The sequence below is a fragment of the Pinus tabuliformis genome, chromosome 4_1, assembly GCF_031772625.1.
Source record: "Pinus tabuliformis cultivar Carrire ecotype Pingquan chromosome 4_1, CPIR1, whole genome shotgun sequence".
Taxonomy (NCBI): Eukaryota; Viridiplantae; Streptophyta; class Pinopsida; order Pinales; family Pinaceae; genus Pinus; species Pinus tabuliformis.
The window spans coordinates 134,726,608-134,748,292 of record NC_142303.1 but is presented as its reverse complement, the minus strand read 5'-3'; positions in this window follow the sequence as shown (position 1 = coordinate 134,748,292).

Below are 21,685 nucleotides of genomic sequence, written 5' to 3'. Positions count from 1 at the left end.
CTTCAAAGCATTAAGCACCCAATAGTTCCAATCTCAAACCAACAGCAATTCTTTGCAATAACAAAATTCCAGCCTCTAGATCTCATGGAGGAGAGATCCATATATAGATGTTTGGAGAGAGGATGAGTCAGCTTGAGATCTGACTAGTGTCCTCTCCCTCTGTCAGTTCTTGATTCCACTTGGAGGTTCTTGCTTCCACTTGTAGATTTGGAACCTCTTACTCATCACTAGTCGAATTCACTGAGGCAAGTGTCATTGAGGAAGATTCTGGAAGCTTCCTGGGTCTTGACACCTCTTGGAATGAACTTGCCATTTGGCAATTCTTGCTCAACGCACCTTGGTAGTGCTTCTACCTGCGTTGCAGTGCAGGTAGCCAGTGTTGGCTTTGACATTCAGCGCAGACAACTAGTGGAGCCACTGAATTGATCCTGAATTGACTTGCTTTTGAGCAGTTTCTGGTGGAGAACTTCTGTGAATTGCTGTGGTTTGTTAGCCTTGTTCCTCTAGGGGTAGGAACAACATGTTTAGGGACTTTGGATCCCTTATATTATGGACATTTCATGCTCAATGTTGTAAGGCACAAAAATGTCTATAACATGAAGGGTTTTCCATTGTTTCTCAATAATAAATAGGCCTTCGAGCCTCATTGTAAAGACACTTCGAAACAGTTCAGAGTCATGTAGCCGACACATCTCTTCTCAGAGAGAAGCTACCATCACCCTAGCTGGGTTATTTCTATTTGTAAGCATATTTCAGTATTCTCCATTAATGAAATGAAGTATTATTTCCGCTGCATCTCTGTTTTTATGGTTATCGCATCTCTGTATTTATGGTTTTCTCTGTAATCTATTGCGTTCCTTCTTAAATCCGGATCACTCCACAAGCTACACTCTTCTCTTTGTATTGAGTAAACAAAATGTGAGACCATTAATAAGTATAATCCACACTCCTACATGAATCCATGAACCATTACCTTAACATTAATACTAGTTAACAAATCTATAGTCAACTTTGTGGTACAAAAGGGTGCATATAATCTTTTCATTTTTAATTGGGCCAAACATCATCACATTCCACTTTGTAGTAAAATGAGCGTATAGAGATTATTAATGCAAAGTTTAAAGAAAATTGTGCTCATTTTCATGAGCCGAATATTTTGTAAATAAAATAAGTTTCTCTGGATTTCCTCTATGTAAACGCTAATGTCGTTGCTCTGGATTTCCTCGGAGATTTAACAATGACTTTGATATACACAACATGAACGAAGAGGAAAAAAATGTCTTATTCGAGTGGAGAGCATCCACATGGGCCATTTTAGGAGCCCTATCTATTGTAAGATTTCCACATTCTCATAAATTTTGGGTTGGTGATTTTTTGATTTCGTCATATTGGAGCCGCGTGATGGTCGTGGAAATGTTTCAGCGCTTTTTTTGGGAGTTATTTTGGCTCAATTATTGTTGCATGTCATTCCTTGAGATCTGCCGCCACCATAGCTCCCATTAATGGGCGAAGAAAAATATTAACCAAAAATTATATCTAATTTAAATAATTAAAATAGCTATAACACATATTAAAACTACAAAAACTAATTTAGCATTAACTATTGCAAAATGAAATATGGGGTTTTTTTGTTTGTTTGTTTTTTTTTAAGACACTAGGTGGCCACTTGATGCGAGTTGACTCAACTCCCAAATTTAACCAAGATCTTTTACTTCTGTGATGTTGTTAGAATTTCATTTAAAATAACATAAAGGAACATATATGCATGTTGTAAACAAGAGGACCGTGACAAGAGTAAGCAACATAAAACACAAGACATTGATAACGGAGTTTGTCCAGGAGGGACTACGTCTCCGGGCCCCAGTGTCAAGATGGTGTAGGCTGCTGCATTAAGTGCTGGAAAGAGTGATGATGTACATGCATGTGTTTTCTCTATCATACAAGGAATATGCCCTCACGCATGAGTGTCTCCAAGAGATGTTCAATCGCAGGAACTCTCATTCAACAAAGGACTTCTATTAGCATGACATAATTTCATGAATGTTGTTAATGAGCATCTCGCCAACATGGCATCAAAGGGATCTCAATTCAAACATACATGATGACACATGAGTATCCCATCAACATGATGACAAAGGGATCTCAACCAAAACATGATAATAAGTACATCTCACATCAAGAACAAAACAAGATCCTGCATCAAACATCCAACAAGGATCTATAGAGCACACTGCATCTCAAGCAACGAGACAAAGAAGTACATGATCACACTGCATTTACCTCACATCAAGGAGTTATTTGAAGAAGACGATGATAAACTGTTGGATCTGGTTGCACCATTAATCTCATGGCGTCGAATCTCATGGAAATGATTGCTTGCACATTGAATGCTGACACCTACACTCCACTTTGAAAAGTGGCCGAAAAATGAAATGATCAAATGGAAAATATGATTACACCATCAAATTTTTGGCATTGAATAGTGTAAAATCGACTATCAAATTTTTGAATTCTGAGAAAGTGAAAATCTGGGGCTTCAGGAATCTTTTAGATTCCCCTAGATTCCTCAAAGATTCCCTCATCCAGGTCATCTGAAGATTTGTTGCTTAGATCAAAATTTTGTGTGCGCCATCATGTTCGTGTCGCTAAGAGTTGTAGGATTGACATAAAGTTTGTCCAATTTGGACACTGGCAAAATTTCGCCCTCCTGGAAATTTGGCTCAATCATGGTTTTGCCTGCTCTTTTTCCAAGCTCATGGTTCCACTTGCAAAAATTAATTAAAAAAATGTGTCTCGAACTCCATGCAGGTATGTTCTCCTCTCTCTCCATTTTGCACCCTCGTTCCATTCTACAATTCCCCATTCTGTTCAAATCCGCCTCCATTCTCCCCCCGTGTAAATGAGAATTCATGCTTATATGGTGGCTGGGTGGTGGACTTTACAAAGCCGCCACCCATGGTGTAATGGTTTGGGAAAATGGTTAGAGGCGGGGAGGTCAGGGTTCAAATCCCATCGACCCCCAAACATTGTGCAACATAAACCTCCACATAAACTTTTTGGGTGGTGGCTTAACAATGGCGTAACCGTTTTGATTTGGTGTGTTGTTGGTTGATTGAATGAGATGTAAGGTTTGATTGGGCCGCTCGTGGTGCGGGTCGGCTACATGGCCCGGCAAGTTCAATTTCTGTCGGCCCATACTTATAATGGCACATGTTTGTTGGGGTGTGGGCCGGGTCCACGGGAGGTGGCCCATGCACCTCGTTTCATGCTTTATATTGTAATATATATAACGGGTGTGGGTTGGGGTCGGTGGGGGTCATGGCCTGTTGACCATTTTTAAATAAATTTTTGTTTTATATAATGTTGTTGGGTCTGATGGAGGTGGCGGGGGTCATGACCCGCCATACATATATATATATATATATATATATATATATATTGTTATAATAATAGATTTTTTTGATTTTGTCTAATATAAGGGATGTTAGAAAAATTAAAGACCCAACAAATTCGCTCGCTTTCGGGAGCTAGGTTTCATGCCCCAAGGTTGGTCAAATTGTAGGACACTTAAACCTGGTCCACAACCCAACTTTGACCAAAAATTTGACTGGCTCGTTCTCCCTCATACAAGCTTGGATTTGAGTGTCGTTCGCACCGTTGGAACCAAGGTGAGGAGCACTTAAATCTGGTGCTAGTTTGGGAGCAATCTGACCACTTTGAATTTTGACCCTTTCTAAGTCCCCTTGGACTTCTGCTTGTGTCGAGAGCTACCTGGATCAATCCTCCCCACTAAGGAGCTTTTGGTTCTCCAAAAGCGTGAAAAATAATCTGTCACTTCTTTGTACCCTGTTTGCACTTACAAGTATCTTATAAGTCACCCTTCCTTCTCCTTCACCTTTGTCCTTCGGAGTCATAAGCGATGAGCCGACACCTGCAACCTCTGCAAACTTGTAGTACAATTTCTGCAAATTATATGCTTAATTCACATAACCAACTAATAACCCAAGCATCCCATAGTTGCCACAAGTTTATAACACACACTCGGTGGTCAAGTTTACATCAAAATGGAAATAATACCCCAGCTACCAAAACAAGGCCAACATATCATTGTTGCTTCAACAAGTGATGGAAAACACATCATCACTGCAACACATGATAATAAGTACATCTCACATCAAGAACAAAACAAGAGCCCACATCAAACATCCAACAGGGATCTATACAGCACACTGCATCTCAAGCAACGAAACAAAGAAGTACATGATCACACTACATATACCTCACATCAAGGAGTTATTTGAAGAAGAGGATGATAAACTGTTGGATCTGGCTGCACCATTAATCTCGTGGTGTCGAATCTCATGGAAATGACTGCTCGCACATTGAATGCTGACACCTACACTCCACTTTGAAAAGTGGCTGAAAAATGAAATGATCAAATGGAAAATCTGATTACACCATCAAATTTTTGGCGTCGAATAGTGTAAATCGACTGTCAAATTTCTGAGTTCTGAGAAAGTGAAAATCTTGGGCTTCATGAATCTTTTAGATTCCCCCTAGATTCCTTAAATATTCCATCCTCCGGGTCATCTGAAGATTTGCTGCTCAGATCAAAATTTTGTCTACGCTATCAGGTTTGTGTCATTGAGAGCTGTAGGATCGACATAAAGTTTTTCCAATTTGGACAGTAGCAAAATTTCATCCTCCTAGACATTTGGCTCAATCATGGTTCCGCCTGCTTTTTTTCCAAGCTCATGGTTCCACCTGCAAAAATAATTAAAAATGTGTCTTGGACTCTGCTTCGAGTTCGTCCTCCTCTCTCTCCGTTCGACACCTCCATTCCATTCTACAATTCCCCATTCTGCTCAGATCCGCCTCGGTTCTCCCCCCGTGTAAATGAGAATTCATGCTTATATGGTGGCTGTGTGGCGGACTTTACAAAGCCGCCACCCATGGTGTAATGGTTTGGGCGTATGGTTAGAGGCGGGGAGATCAGGGTTCAAATCCTGTTGACCCCCAAACTTGGCACAGCATAAACCTCCACATAAACTTTTTGGGTTGTGGCTTAACAATAGCGCAATCATTTTGATTTGGTGCGTTGTTGGTTGATTGAATGGGATGTGAGGTTTGGTTGGGCCACTCGTGGTGCAGGCCGCCACGTGGTTAAGCGGGTTCGATTCCCGCCGGCCCATAATTATAATGGCACATGTTTGTTGGGGTGTGGCCGGGTCCACCGGAGGTGGCCCTCACACCCTGTTTCATGCTTTACGTTGTAATATATATAACGGGTGTGGGTTGGGGCCGATGGGGGTCATGGCCCGTCGGCCATTTTTAAATAATTTTTTGTTTTATATAATGTTGTTGGGTTCGATGAAGGTGGCGGGGGTCATGGCCCGCCACCTAAATTTATATATATATATATATATATATATATATATATATATATATATATTAATTTTTGTTATAATAATAGATTTTTTTGATTTTGGCTAACATAGGGGATATTATACAAATTAAAGACCCAACAAATTCTCCCACTTTCGGGAGCTAGGATTCATGCCCCGGGGTTGTTCAAATTGTAGGACATTTAAACCTGGCCCATAGCCCAACTTTGACCAAAATTTTGACTGGCTTGTTCTCCCTCATACGAGCTCAGATTTGAGTGTCGTTTACACCGTTGGAACCAAGGCAACGAGCAATTCGATCTGGTGCTAGTTTGGGAGCAATCTGACCACTTTTAATTTTGACCCTTTCTGAGTCCTCTTAGACTTCTGCCTATCTCTGGAGCCACCAGGATCACCACTACATCCACGGGAAAATATAGGTAGATCAACCCGAAGAGATCTACCTGTTGGCTAAACAAGCAGGGCCTAACCCCAAGGGCATTGAGGAGATTTGACCCTATGACCTCCTGATTGGCGAGGTACTTCCAAACGGGAACTCGACCAACTAAGCTAACCCTTGGGGTTTTTAAATGAAATATGGAGTTTTTCACAACACTTTGAAAAATAAAAACCCATAATTTAATGTATTATGAGATCTTGCTTTCAACTTCAGCAAAATTATATGCATGTCATTCGTTGAGCTTTACCACCACCATAGCTCCCATTAATGGGCGAAGAAAAATATTAATCAAAAAATATATTTAGATTAAATAATTAAAATAACTATAACCCATATTAAAATTACAAAGACTAATTTAGCATTGACTATTGCAAAATGAAATATTTTTAAGACACCAGAGGGCCATTACATCCACAAGAAAATCTAGGCAAATCAACCCGAAGGGATCTACCCGTTGGCCAAACAAGCAGGGCCTAACCTCTAGGGCATTGAGGATATTTGACCTTATGACCTCCTGATTGGCGAGGTACTTAGCAACGAGAACTCGACCAACTAAGTTAACCCTTGGGGTTTTTAAATGAAATATGGAGTTTTTCACAACATTTTGAAAAATAAAACCCATAGTTTAATGTACTATGAGATCTTGCTTTCAACTTCAGCAAAAATTATCTATTGTATCATAAGTCCCTGTTGTTTTTAGAAATTGATAAAGTTTATTTTTAAAGAAATTGATTTGGTGATAGTGAATGTTTCGTTGTGTGGAGCTTTTAAGTGTGGAGGAAGCTTCCTTTGCGTAATCAAAGCTTCGCACAATGAAACAATGATCCTTGCAACTTTGGCTTCCTTGCATGCATTCATGAATCATATTGAATTTGCTTTCGTAATAATATTAATTGTTTTTAGCAATTGATAAAATTTATTATTAAATAAATTTGATTTGGTCATAAAGTTAATTTAATTTAATTTATATTTATGATTTTTAGGTTTATAGTTTTTTTAAGAAAGCTTTCATTATGTGGAGGGAGCTTCCTCCGCACAATGAAAGCTTTTATTGTAAGCTCGACACTAGGAAAGCTCTGCACAATGAAATAGACTCCTACAATTATGGTTCTCAATTTGCACAACAAGCTTATGATCACAAAAACAATGTGTATTCTCCATGTGCACTTTGACAAGTTAAATATTTAATTATTAAATAAATTTCTAAAACTTCGATAGCATTTGATATATGTGCATAGGGAATGTGTATAGTACGAGTTCTTTAAATTCTTATTTGCCTTAAGAAAATAAAATGTACATATATATAACTAAATTAATTACAAACACTAATTTAGCATTGACTATTGCAAATGTATTGCAAAATGAAGTATGGAGCTTTTCACAACGCTTTGAAAAATAAAACTAATAGTTTAACTTATTATGAGATTTTCTTTCAGCTTCAACAGAATAGTTTATTGTATCATAAGTCTCTTTTGTTTTTAGAAATTGATAAAATTTATTATTAAATAAATTTGATTTGGTCATAGTCAATTTTTCATTGTGCGGAGGAAACTTCCTCTGCACAACCAAAGATTTCATTGTAAGCTCCGCACAATGAAAATTGATCCCTACAACTCTGGCTTTCCTGCATGAATTCATTAATGACATTGAATTTGTTTTCATAATAATATTAATTGTTTTAGCAATTGATAAAATTTATTATTAAATAAATTTGATTTGGTCATAAAATTAAATTAATTTAATTTATATTTATGATTGTTAGGTCTATAGTTTTTTAATGAAAGCTTTCATTTTGGAGAGGATAAATTTATTACTAAATAAAATTTATTTTTTCATAAAGTTAAATTAATTTTATTTATATATGTGATTTTTAGGTTTATAGTTTTTAATGAAAACTTTGATTGTGCGGAGGAAGCTTCTTCCACACAATGAAAGCTTTCATTTTAAGCTCTGCACAATGAACTTGTTCAAATTAAAATAAAGATAAGCTTTCTCCACACAACGAAATATACTCCTACAATTATGATTCTTAGTTTGCATCACAAGCTTATGATCACAAAAGTAATGTGTATTCTCCATGTGCACTTTGACAAGTTAAATATTTAATTATTAAATAAATATTTAAAATTTTGTTCACATTTTATATATGTGTGGAAGGAATATTTATATGTAGAAATTCCTTGTAGATTCAAATTGTAGATTGTAATATGCTAAAACAATAGACTTGAATCTACTCTACTCATCAGCCGAAACAATTAAATGATCGCAAAATCATGAAGCATACAAGAGAAAGAATTTAATCAACACATTACACAATGATTTCCTCGAGAAAGCCATAGCTAAAAATCCCTGCTATCTTTATATTGCATTAATCTGAAAATATGAGAAGATTAAAATGCTTTGCTCAAGCCCGAACAATCTCTACACAATCTTTATCTATCTCACTACCAACCTATGCCCAAGCTTCTCTTGGCACACCTTTCTCTCATAAGCTCCACGCACAAACTTGTGCTTCATATTGCTTGGTCTCACCAACTCGTTCTCACCAAAACAGTGATTAAACTTGTGCCTTCATTCCTCCTTTTAAAGGCAATTTGAAAGGTTAAAATTAGTGAGTTTTCTAATTAAGGAATGATTTATTTTAGGCCTTGTTTTGACTGCATGCACCATCAGTCTAATTTATATGATTTTACAACTGATAGTATACTGTCCCTAAACTCCAATCTCAATTGGGTCTTTCTCTAATCTGACATGCATGAGTTAATTATGAGTGAATATTGAATTTACTAGTTGATCACTGCAGGCAACACCACACTACACTTCAGACAGGTTACGCCCCATTACTGCACATTACACCCCACTAATTCCTCTATCAATTGGAACTAGTTTAACTGACTTTAACTCAGTTAGATTGAATTAATTAATTACAACTCAAAATGAACTCAACTAGTGCTCCTAATTATAGGAGACAGTCAACATGACTCTAGTTAGACCCTAAGCTTGAATTAACTGAGCCAACTAAGTCAAATTAACTTAGTTAGCTATTACAAGTTGTAATGAGATGTGGAATTACAATCTAATTCCCAATTTAATTCAAGGACAAATTAAATTAAGAATTTTTTTCTTGATGCTATTTTTAACATTTCTTCTTGTTATTTCAACACTCCCTCTCAACAAGAAAGGAATTCAACTCTATCCCGATCTAGTACCTTTGGAATGTTCTGCATGCAACACTTATCACTGTTGTTGTTCTTACTACAACATCTACAACCCAAAAAAAACATCCAAGCAAAATAATCTGAATCAACTATGTCTGCAATTATCTACTGGGAAAATTGTGATGTTGTTGACTCTGCCACTGAGCCTCCTACTTTGCACTCCTCAGTATCTAACTAACATTGATGCTCCTAATCCTGAATACTGTGGGGCCCTCGTAGCAAGGTAATGATCCATGAGAAAAAAAACACCTTAATAGACCCTACCCAAATTTCTGCAACTCTTGGGACTATTGCTTCACACCGCCCCACCTCTCTCCAGGAGGTATAACTGCATGCAAAGCAAACTCTGATCTACTCATATTGCCGCTTGATCCGAATTTAGACAGGAACGCAACAAATTACAGAGATAACCATAAATACAGAGATGAGATATCCATAAATACAGAGATGCAGCGGAAATAGTACTTCATTTCATTACTGTAAAATACTGAAATATGTTTACAAATAGAAATAGAAATAAACCAGCTAGGGCGATGGTAGCTTATCTCTAAGAAGAGGTGTGGCGGCTACATGCCTCTGAACTGTTCTGAATTGTGTTACAATGAGGCTCGAAGGCCTATTTATTGTTGAGAAACAATGGAAAACCCTTCACATCTCGAAACCTAACCCTAGAAGATGAAACGCCAAATTGTGGGCCCCGTTTGGGTAAATTGGTACATCAATTTCTCGGGGTCGTAACTTTGGCATACGATCTCCGTTTGACGCGTACGATAGCTCGTTAGAAAGATCTATCCGAGTACTACCACTTTGGGATGGACTGATGTTGGCCTAGATTCCCAAAAAAACGTCGTTTAGGGCCTCAAAACGGCTCCGGAAGTTCAGGACCCGAAAAACTGCTAAAAATAGTAAACTGTGCTACAATTTAGGAAACTGAAAAAGCTGAAAGAGACAGTTGTGGGGGTCCAAATGGGATAGGTGGGTGGCCACCAACATCCACCTGGATCATTCCTCCCCCCTTAGGAAGCAATGGTCCCCATTGCGTTGAGTTCCTCCCTGATATGAGGAAGCTTCTGCTGAGCTGGGTCTCTGGTGAGCTGTTTTTCAATCTCTGCTGTGACCGGAAATGGTGGGAAGCATGGTCGACAATGGTCCACATTGAACACTCGGTGCAAGCGAAGGAATGGAGGAATGTTTTGCTTCAAAGCATTGTTTCCCGTAGCCTTGGTACTGGTGTAAGGACCATGTCGGAGTGGTCGGAGCTTATGATGGGCTCTTGTAAGGCGTTCTTTCTGCAGATGTAACCAAACTTTGTTGCCCACCTGAAACTTATGTGGTACCCCTGTGGGTGAGGAGAAGTTGTTCCTGTGTTCTGTCATGACCGTATCCTTTTGTTGTTGCGGCTGCGTGGAGGAACCCTTTGCAGGGGTCATGGATGTAGCAACGATCTTCCCCTTACTTTGAGAGTGAACCAGACATATGAATTTCCTAGTCTGGGAGATGAGCTTGCTACCTTTCTTAGTAGTGATCAAAGATGTGGTGGTAGGTGGGGCTACCTCCGGTATCCTGTATAATGAATTATTCAAAGAAATAATGACAGCACGAGGCCTAGACTCATACACAACATGTCGCCTCCACAAGTATGGTTGGCCTAATAATACATCACAAACATCCAAAGGTGTAACATCACACAATACCTCATCTGTGAAGGGCTTGATGCTGTAGGGAAGGCGGCACTGCTGGCGAACATTGAGATCTCGTCCTTCATGAAGCCACCCGATACTGTACAGTTGTGGGTGTGGTGTAGTCGGTAGGCCCAACCGCTTCACGACCTCTGCTGAAATGAGGTTCTTTTGGCTGCCACTGTCGACAATGAATTGCAGCGGCGAACCCTTCACCCACATCTGTGAGTGGAAAAGACGCTCCCCCTCTTCTGGATCTCCAGGTTCATTCTTCTGGATCTTGGCAGTGGCAACAGTGGCGCTGGGATCCACATCAATGATATGCTTCCCTTTACCATTCCCCTTGTCAGGTTCTGGCTCAGGGTCAGAACATGCATCTGATTTGGAAGCCTTCAACTCGGCCACCAGCGACTGCTTGGTCCGACACTCACTTGTGTTATGAGTGGGACTCTTGTGGAACTCACACCACTTTCATGTGTCCTTCTTTGGCTTTGTGGTATTGTTCTTTTCTTGCGGCTTCGACGGGTTGTCTTGGGTCACCCCGCCTTGGCTTTGTCCTTTGGGCTTCGGATTTGCAGATCCAAAGTCTCGCTTCTTCTGTTTCAACTTTTGCTCGATTTTGACAGCGTATCGGTATGCTGTGCCAAGTGAGGAGATGTTCAAGAACCCCATCTCTTCCTGGATGTATCAGTGTAGGCAGCCACGATATTTGAGTACCAGATGCAGCTCAGAATCTTTGATACCCAACTGTGTGCGAAGGGTATGAAAAATTTTTGTGAACTCCGGCACATCTTGGTCTCGTCCCTGCCGCAGTGTGGTCCATTTGATGTATTTGTCCTCATAGCTTCCGACAGGGTAGTACTGCTCCTTGATGGCATCCCGAAAGTCAATCCAAGTGGTTGCGGCTGAAAATAGTGAGCCTGTACTTTCATCCTTCTGCTCGCAGTAGGTTTCCCACCAGTCCTTGACGTGGGGGGCTACTTTGAGAAGAGCGAAAACAATCTTTTCCCAATTTGAAAATTCATGAACAGAAAAATACCCATCTAGCAGATTTAACCATTTATCTACGGCATCTGCGTCTATTTGACCCTCGAAGATGGGGATTTCAAAATTAACTTGTACCTTAAACGGTGTGGCGTTTCCAGAGTAGTTGTTGGAAGTCGATGCGTCGCCTCTGGGTAGCCGCTGAAGGATCTGCGCAAAGCTATCCATCATCGCGTTCCTTTGCCGCTCGAGCACTTCTTCGAGCAAGATTTTGATAGGATCTCCTGCCCCCTCATCTTTCTTCTCATCCGCCATGGGAGGCCGTTGGGATTTGCGAGGCTGGTCTTGCAAAGGTTCGACCAGTTCAAGCCCTAACTCCTTATATCCCAACCTCGTTGGGGACATGCAAAGAAAAATAGAGAAAAATCAGACCGCTCTGATACCTCTGATCCGAATTTAGACAGGAACGCAACAAATTACAGAGATAACCATAAATACAGAGATGAGATATCCATAAATACAGAGATGCAGCGGAAATAGTACTTCATTTCATTACTGTAAAATACTGAAATATGTTTAGAAATAGAAATAGAAATAAACCAGCTAGGGCGATGGTAGCTTATCTCTGAGAAGAGATGAGGCGTCCATGGACCCATGTTGCCCCAGATTCCCAAAAAAACGTCGTTTAGGGCCTCAAAACAGCTCTGGAAGTTCAGGACCCGAAAAACTGCTAAAAATAGTAAACTGTGCTACAATTTAGGAAACTGAAAAAGCTGAAAGAGACAGTTGTGGGGGTCCAAATGGGATAGGTGGGTGGCCACCAACATCCTGATCCGAATGGAAAATGGAATCAACCCATGGTACTCATCCACCCATATTATTCATCGACCCATGGAATTTACCCATGGTATTGTAAATGGCATCCGCCCGTGGTATTGTAAAATCCACCCATGGTATTCACCCATGGAATTTACCCATGGTATTGTAAATGGCATCTGCCCGTGGTATTGTAAAATCCACCCATGGTATTCATTCACCCATGGAATTGACCCGTGGTATTATAACTGAAAAATACTGTAAGTAACAAGTCACATTTTGTAAAAGGACAGATTGCCCGCCACAATGTAGCCTTTACAGTTCAGAGGCATGTAGCCACACATCTCTTCTCAGAGATAAGCTACCATTGCCCTAGCTAGTTTATTTCCACTTGGGTTTTAATAAAAATTCTCTTTGTGGTTTTTGTTTATTGGGAATTCTCCTATTTTTCTTCTGGCAATTTCAATTTTTCAGATCTTGGGGGTCTCTCCCCCCAAGATCCATTTCAATATTTTAGATCTTGGGGGCCTCCCCCAAAGATCCGGATCAGTGGTATCAGAGTAGGTTATGACTCCATGGGAATGAGGGTTTGATGCATATTTCAGTTTCAAATTTTGCAACAATATTCAACAAACTTCAGGCATGTGCTACAACCTCCACAGAGCACTTTCTTGGGTCTAGCAGGAAGAATTTTTCTCTTCTCAATTTTTTGCAGGAATTTTTCTGGGCGGCACGTTTGCAGATCAGATCTGAAACATTTGGTACAAAATTTACAAAAACAAATACCAGATCTGGATTCCTCTCGAAAAATCACCCAATTTCAAAAAAAAATGGGTCGAATCGGAGTTCGGATGTGGAAGATATCGCTGATTTAAAATCAGTTATTTTATCAGAATTTTTGTGACAGCGGAACTGTTGCAGCGTGAATCTGAGATCTTAGAGTGTCCAGATAAGGATTTCCAACTCATGGGAAGATGCAAAATGATCCTTCTGCTTCTAAAAATAGGTTATAATAAATATAATGAGTTATATTGGCCGAGTTATGTCCATTTTAATTCTGGAGCAGCATTTGGAGTGGATTCCCATTGGAGACGTGCCCTCCCACCCCACTTTAGTAGGCACCTGCTTCACATTCATCACTTTCAACATAGCAGCAATCGTCTTGGGTTATTTGGAGATGTGCCCTCCCACCCCAGGCTATGTAGGCACCTGCTACTTCATCAGCAACCAACATCACGGTTGTGGGTCATCCACAAACCCACACTTCATCGAAGTCCATTTGCTAGGTCGTACACTGTTAGTATCACAGTTGGTCACAAGCATTACAGGGTATCTCTATCCTCGGATCTTCATTCTTCATGGTTATGGGTCATCCACAAACCCACAGTTCATCAAAGTCCATTTTCTAGGCCACACACTGTCAGAAATCACAGTTGGTCACAAGCATTACAGGGTATCTCTATCCTCGGATCTTCGTTTATCAGGGTTTTGGGTTAACCACGTAAAACCCTTATCTTCAGTGGCTCTTCATATTCAACAAAGGCTTTGTAGGAGGGAACTTTACGCAATGGGGACCATTGCTTCTTAAGGAGGGAGGAATGATCTGAATGGAAAATGGCATCAACCCATGGTACTCATCCACCCATATTATTCATGGACCCATGGAATTTACCCATGGTATTGTAAATGGCATCCGCCCGTGGTATTGTAAAATCCACCCATGGTATTCACCCATGGAATTTACCCATGGTATTGTAAATGGCATCTGCCCGTGGTATTATAAAATCCACCCATGGTATTCATTCACCCATGGAATTGACCCGTGGTATTATAACTGAAAAATACTATAAGTAACAAGTCACATTTTGTAAAAGGACAGATTGTCTGCCACAATGTAGCCTTTACAGTTCAGAGGCATGTAGCCACACATCTCTTCTCAGAGATAAGCTACCATTGCCCTAGCTAGTTTATTTCCACTTGGGTTTTAATAAAAAGTCTCTTTGTGGTTTTTGTTTATTGGGCATTCTCCTATTTTTCTTTTGACAATTTCAATTTTTCAGATCTTGGGGGTCTCTCCCCCCAAGATCCATTTCAATATTTTAGATCTTGGGGGCCTCCCCCAAAGATCCGGATCACATCCACCTGGATCACCGCTGCTACTTCTTTATTGTTGCTTTTGCACTGTTTCTACAACTACTGCAATAATGAGTCTAATCTCCCCATATCCTTAAGTACTAGCTTCCATTAGGGCTACTCCCTCTGAAACTAGACTCCCTTTGAGTCTCGATCTCCCTGTGGGAAATATCTCTATTCCTCAATCTACCAATATCAATGATCAAAACTCCCTTTTGTGTCACTAAACATTAGCTCATTGATTTTCCCAATAGCAACCTTCTTGCTCCATTAAGAAGTCTACGCAGAAGGTCTCTTGGATCTGCCCTGAACTAGAGCTTCATCAATCTACAAGGACAACTTTGAATTCTTCTCTTCTATTGTGATTTCAGCTTTTATACCATGTAAAAATTTATACAAATCTAGCTCTGATACCATGTAGAATTTTCTACAAATCTAGCTCTGATACCATGTATAAATTTCTACAAATCTAGCCCTAATGCCATGTAGAAATTTATACAAATCTAGCTTCGATACCATGTAGAAATTTCTACAAATCTAGCTCTGATACCGTGTAGAAGTTCCTTGTACATTCAAACTGCATAATGTAATATGCTAAAACAATAGACTTGAATCTGCCCTGCTCATCAGCGGAAACAATTAAACGATCACGAAATCACGAAGCATACAAGAGAAAGAATTCAATCAACACATTACACAATGATTTATTGGGGAAGGCCACAACTAAAAACCCATGTTATCTGTATATTCCATTAATAACAAAATATGAGAAAATTCCAATGCTTTGCTCAAGCCCGAGCAACGTCTGCACTATCTCTATTTATATCACTACCAACCTGTGTACAAGCTTCTCTTGGCACACCTTTCTCTCACAAGCTCCACACACAAACTTGTGCTTCCTATTGCTTGGTTTCACGAACCTGTGCTCACCAAAACAATGATTAAACTTATGCCTTCATTCCTCCTTTTAAAGGCAATTCAAATGGTTAAAATTAGTGAGTTTTCTAATTAATAAATGATTTATTTTAGGCCTTCTTCTGACTGCATGCACCATCGGTTTAATTTAGATGATTTTAAAATTGATAGTACACTATCCCTAAACTCCAATCTCAACTGGGTCTTTCTATGATATGACATGCATGAGTTAATTATGAGTGAATCTTCAGTTTACTGGTTGATCACTGTGTGCAACACCACACTGCACCTCAAGCAGGTTACGCTCCACTATTGCAGGTTACACCCCACTAATTCCTCCATCAATTGGAACTAGTTTAACTGACTTTAACTTAGTTAGACTGAATTAATTAATTAACTCAAATAGTGTTCCTAATTGTAGGAGACACTCAACATGACTCTAGTTAGACCCTCAGTGCGAATTAACTGAGCCAATTAAATTAGGACTTTTTTTTTCTTGATGTTATTTTTAACATTTCTTGTTGTTAAATATACAGAGTCTGGCATGAATTTTTTAAATTCTTATTTGCTTTAAGAAAAGAAAATGTACACGTGTATAACTAAATTAATTGCAAAGACTATTTAGCATTGACTATTGCAAATGTATTGCAAAATGAAATATGAAGTTTTTCACGATGCTTTACAAAATAAAGCCCCTAGTTTAATGTATTATGAGATCATGCTTTCAACTTCATCAAAATAATTTATTTATCATAAGTCCACACTATTTTTAGAAATTGATAAAATTTATTATTAAATAAATTTGATTAGGTCATAGCCAATGTTTCATTGTGCGAAGCTTTCACTTTGCAGAGGAAGCTTCCTCTGCACAATGAAATATTTCATTATAAGCTCTACACAATGAAACATTGATCCCTGCAACCCTGCTTCCTTGCATGCATTCATAAATGACACTGAATTTGCTTTCATAATAATATTAATTGTTTTTAGCAAATGATCAAATTTATTGTTAAATAAATTTGATTTTGCATAAAGTTAAATTAATTTAACTTATATTTATGATTTTTAGTTTATAGTTTTATAATGAAAGCTTTCATTGCGTTGAGGAGCTTCCTCTGCACAATGAAATCTTTCATTGAAAGCTCTACACAATGAACTTTTTCAAATTAAAACAAAGATAAGGTTCATTAGCACAATGAAACAGGTGGCTACAATTATGGTTCTCAATTTTCTTGGTAAAAGCTTCTTCTTCCTTCGCATTTCGAACAATGTATTAACTTTATGGAGATTTGTTCAACTCCTATCTCCCACCCTGTGCGCGTAAAAGACCTACAACCGCGTCCGTTTTGGCATCATTGGGAAAAGTAGTAGGATAATAATGTTAGTATCAAAGCACTCACCGATAGAATGACCACTCAAAAAATTAACCTTTTTCTTTTAAAATGAATTGTCAAGCATTGACAAATACCGAAAATAAAACGCCCTCCACTAGTGGAATTATGTCCCATTATAACTCATTTCGCCAATAAAAAATTACAAATAAGATTTTTAGAAAAATAGAATTATATTTAAATTTGCGAGAAGATAGAAATATTCAACATTTCCCTGAAAACATTCGTTAAAATTGCAAAAACACCACAAAATAAGGCAGAGTCAACACACTTTGACCATAAACAAATACTAGTCCATAACAGAACAAAATCTAATAATAACAAATTTCTTAAATTACACATTACATACTTTGAATTTTTTTTTCCCGTAGAAAAAGTCGTAACTTCTATTACATAAAAGAAATTACATTTTGTAGATGCCAAGGCATATGCATGATGAGGTTGATCGCCTCCACCAGATAGTAGCAAAAAAAGAAGTTGTCTGCATCCCTGTACAGATGATGTTAAACAATTTTCCTCCACGCAGGGAGTTCAGTTTTGTGTCATTTACCAAAATTAATACTGAAGTAACAAAAAGTGCTCCACGCAGGGAGACATACTGTTTGAAAAACACAAAAAAAGAAATAATCATCTGCAGTTCATCCAAATAAGTATGATGTACTGTAGTGAGATCAAAATATTTCCGCTAGTTACAGCAGCCGCTGTCTTCTAGTTTTGTCTGTGTACCAAATAAGCATCATAAAAAATACAGTCTATGTTTAGTTCTGTATAACATAGAAAAAAAAAGAGCGTCCTCATGACTATGTCCTCCGGAGAGAGCGCGGGTCGACAAAAGGTCTGTGATAGTGTTGATGGAAAAGTCCATCCAACTCTTCCTGTATCAGCCAGTCTTCTTCTTGCCTTTGTGATGCCTGTTTTGATAAGAGGTCCGCCCTTGAGTTGCGCTCCCTGTAAATATGGTGACAAGCAAAATGTTCAAATAAGTCTGTGAGCTTGTGAGTCTCATCCAGAATGTGTCTCAAGGAAAAAGCAGAGCATTGCAAAGTTCTATTTATCCAATTGCAGACAAGTTTTGAGTCTCCAAATAGTTGTAGCTTTGTACAACCTTTCTCAAGAGAAAAATGTATAAGATGTTTGGCGGTGGTCAATTCAGCATAATTATTTGTGCCCCTTCCCAGGTGCATCTGAATATGGAAGCAGTGGCCCTCCCTGAGGTAGAGGAGGGCTCCTCCTCCGCAGCCTTCAGCTTGGGCCGAGCCATCAAAGTAGGCCCACGGGTAGGATTTGTCAATGAGCTCAGGGATAATGGTTCTGTGGGAGGGCTGAGAGAGGTCTTTCGGGAGTAATTCATAATTGGCAAGGACCTGGGATCTGATGGTAGGCTAGATGGGGTCTCTGTGGTAAAAAATAGCTCGGTTCCTAGCCGTCCAGATGGCCCAGCACATGAGGAGAGGTAGGTTCATTTCTCTACCTTTGTGTTTCTCTAGCCAAGACAACCAGGCTTTTGATGTGTTCTGACCTTGCCAATTGTTGAAAGATGGAGAGGATGAGGTTATGACGAACCATTGAGCAGAGACAATAGGGCAGGTTAGGAATAGATGATCTGTGTCTTCCTCATTGCACCTGCAAAGATGACACCAGAAGGGTCCATGGAAAGATCGTCTCATTAAGTTAGCGCCAGTGGGAATTTTATTGAACAGTATGGTCCACATTAGCATACGCGTTCTGGGGGCCGCTTTGAGTTTCCATAGCACTTTCCACCAGGGCTAGTTGTTTACAAGCTGTACAAAATGTATGAGCTTTACGTATCCTTCCTTGGTGGTATAGGTTCCATTTTTTGCGAGTGCCCATACAATCTCATCTTCTCCTGCAGATATCCTTATGTGGGCTTGGGTGAGGGCTTCAATGTACATCTCCCAGTCATGCCTCCACTAACCCGGAATGTGTAGATCGTCGGCTGTCTTCCAGGCTTGCTGGAAAGGGGTGGTGCTTGCTTGGTCTGCAATGTGGCCTATGTGGGAGACACCCATATCCTGGAGATAGGCAATTAATGGTGCAGGGAGGCGATGGGCATTCCCACACCCAATCTAGTGATCTGATCCTAAGCGTACAACTTGTCCCTGGTGGATCCTCCATGTTAGACCTTCCCGGATGAGTGGAAGTGAATTGAGGACAGCTTTCCATATATTGGAATGCCTTCCGCTCCCTCTGTGTTCCCTACAAATCCAGCTGAATATGTTTTCCGGAGCGATGTATTTTTCATATACCACTTTTGTCCAGAGGCTGTGTGTGGTGATGAGCTGCCATCCCAATTTTGTTGCCAAAGTTTTTGCAAAGAACTCTAATCTTTTAATTCCCCAACCTCCCCATTTCTTTGGTCTAGCAATAGTATCCCATTTAACCCATGCAAAGAGGTTTCCTTGTTTTTTCCCTTTCCATAAGAATCTGCAGCAGATCTTTTGTAGTCTGTCGAGGATCCCTCTTGGAATCCAGGCCAAAGACATCCAGTAAATAGGGGTTGCTTCCAGAACAGCTTTGATGAGGGTGAGTCTTCCAGCCCTGGATAGGTATCTATTATACCAGATATTTAATCGCTTTTCCACCTTTGCAATAATCCAAGTCCAGTCAGCAATCTTGTATCCTCCATGTTTTATTCTGAATCCTAGGTATTTCAGCCCTTCCTCCATCAGGTGTGGTGGGAAGGGGAAATGATGTCGGATATAAAAAACCTCATGTTGTGTGCAGCCTATCTCTGTGAGGGAGGATTTGTGAGTATTTATGATCATACCTGTAGCTTTCTGAAATAGATCAAAAACATACTGCATGGTTGAGGAGTCGGCCAGGCTGCCATTTAAGAATATGAGCACATCATCTACAAACAGTAGGTGAGTGAGAGAGAAATTATCCATTATCTTTATACCAGAGATCCTGCCTCTCCTGTGTTCTGTCCCTATCAATCTACTTAGACCTTCCATGATGAGCAGGAAGAGTAGGGGAGATAAAGGGCATCCCTGCCTGAGACCTCTTTCTGCAGTGAAGAAGGGCGTGGGGGAGCCATTTAGGAGGATGTTATACGGCACTTCGGTAATACAGCTCATTATCCTTTTGATGTACAAGTAGGGAAACCCCAGGTGTGTGAGAAGCATTCGAATGTAGAGCAGGCTTGCCCTGTCGAAGGCTTTGGAGAGATCCACTTTTAATATCATTCCCTTCAGTCTCCTGTTGTGCATTGAGTGGAGGAGTTCTTGTGCGGTGCCAATAGCTTCATGGATCTGGCGATGCTGGAGGAATGCAAACTGTTCAGGGGAGATATGAGCTGAGAGGATGGGCTTTAGCCTATTTGCGAGAATTTTGGCCATGATCTTATAAAGGCAGTTACAGAGAGAGATAGGCCTGAAGTCATTGTAAGAGGCTGGCTTGTCGGACTTAGGGATGAGGGCTATGAAAGTGGCTTTGATGGCTGAGGGGATCTTTCCTGAGCGGCTGCAATGATTGATAACTCTGAGGAGGTCCTGACCCAGAAGATCAAAGAAAGCGAGGTAGAATTCGATGGTCCAACCGTCGGGTCCCGGGCTCTTCTCTTTTTGGAAACCTCGCATGGTGGCTTCTAGCTCCCCTAATGTGACCTCCTTGATGAGATCTTCAGCATCCTCTTCATCCTGCCCGATGTGGCAAGGGGCGCGGAGAGGGGGAGGGGAGCTGTAAGGGGGGGGGGCTTGAAGGGGAGCGTCAGATTGTGGAGGGAGGGGATGAGGGGCCTGCAGATTTGAGGGACCAGCGTCAAAGGGGGAGGAGTGGAGGCACTCCGCTAGAAACCCTAGGGAGGTCGGCGAAGGGACAGAGAAAGGAGCCCAAGTGGAGGGATCGGCAGACTAGAAAGCGTCAGGGAGAGTCGGATCCGACGACTATGCGAGGTCTTCAAAACTAGCAGACAGGCTTTCACTGTACATACCTCGAGAAGCCGAGAACGTGGAGCGCCAGATGGAACCGTCTGCCAGCGGAGAGTCCGAGTAGTCCACCTCGTCAAGATCCATCGCCAGCCGCTTGAAACAGAATGTGTCCTCGGAACCAGGTAACTGTCGGGGACCGTCACCGACAGTCAGGAAAACCGTTGTGCCGTTCAGGTGTGGGAATAGAGGGGTGGCAGATAACCGTCCAAGAGGAAAACGACGGGGGGAAAGCGACCTGCAGCTATAGAAAGGGGTTAGGTGCGACGACAAATACCTCGCATCGAGCAGCAAAGAGGGGAAGGCAGATCAGGGAAAAGAGAAATGGAGCAGGATGAGAGAGCGCCTGCGAAGATAGGAGGAGGGTATTACCAGGAGGAGAGATAAAAGTAAAAAAACACCCCGGCTCAAAGCTCGAAAGGGGGGGTACGGAGGCAGGTCTGGCTGCAGGACCGATGTCGGCCTGCAGCCTCGTTACACCAAAGGAGAAACCCCGTTCAGGCCATGTTACAGCCTTGTCGTACCAGTTCCGTCCGCCCATCAATCCTCTACTTTGAAATTATATACTAAAAGTTGAATATAATTACATCAAAAGTGGTTATGTATGTTGTGATTTACATGTGCAAAGACCCTTTTACAAAAAGAGCTTTCGAAGCATCACCCTTTCTTATAAAATACAAAATTTATAGAGTTAAATATTTTCATTATCTCGTATTTTATGTTTATATAAATATATAAATATAAATTTATAGAATGTA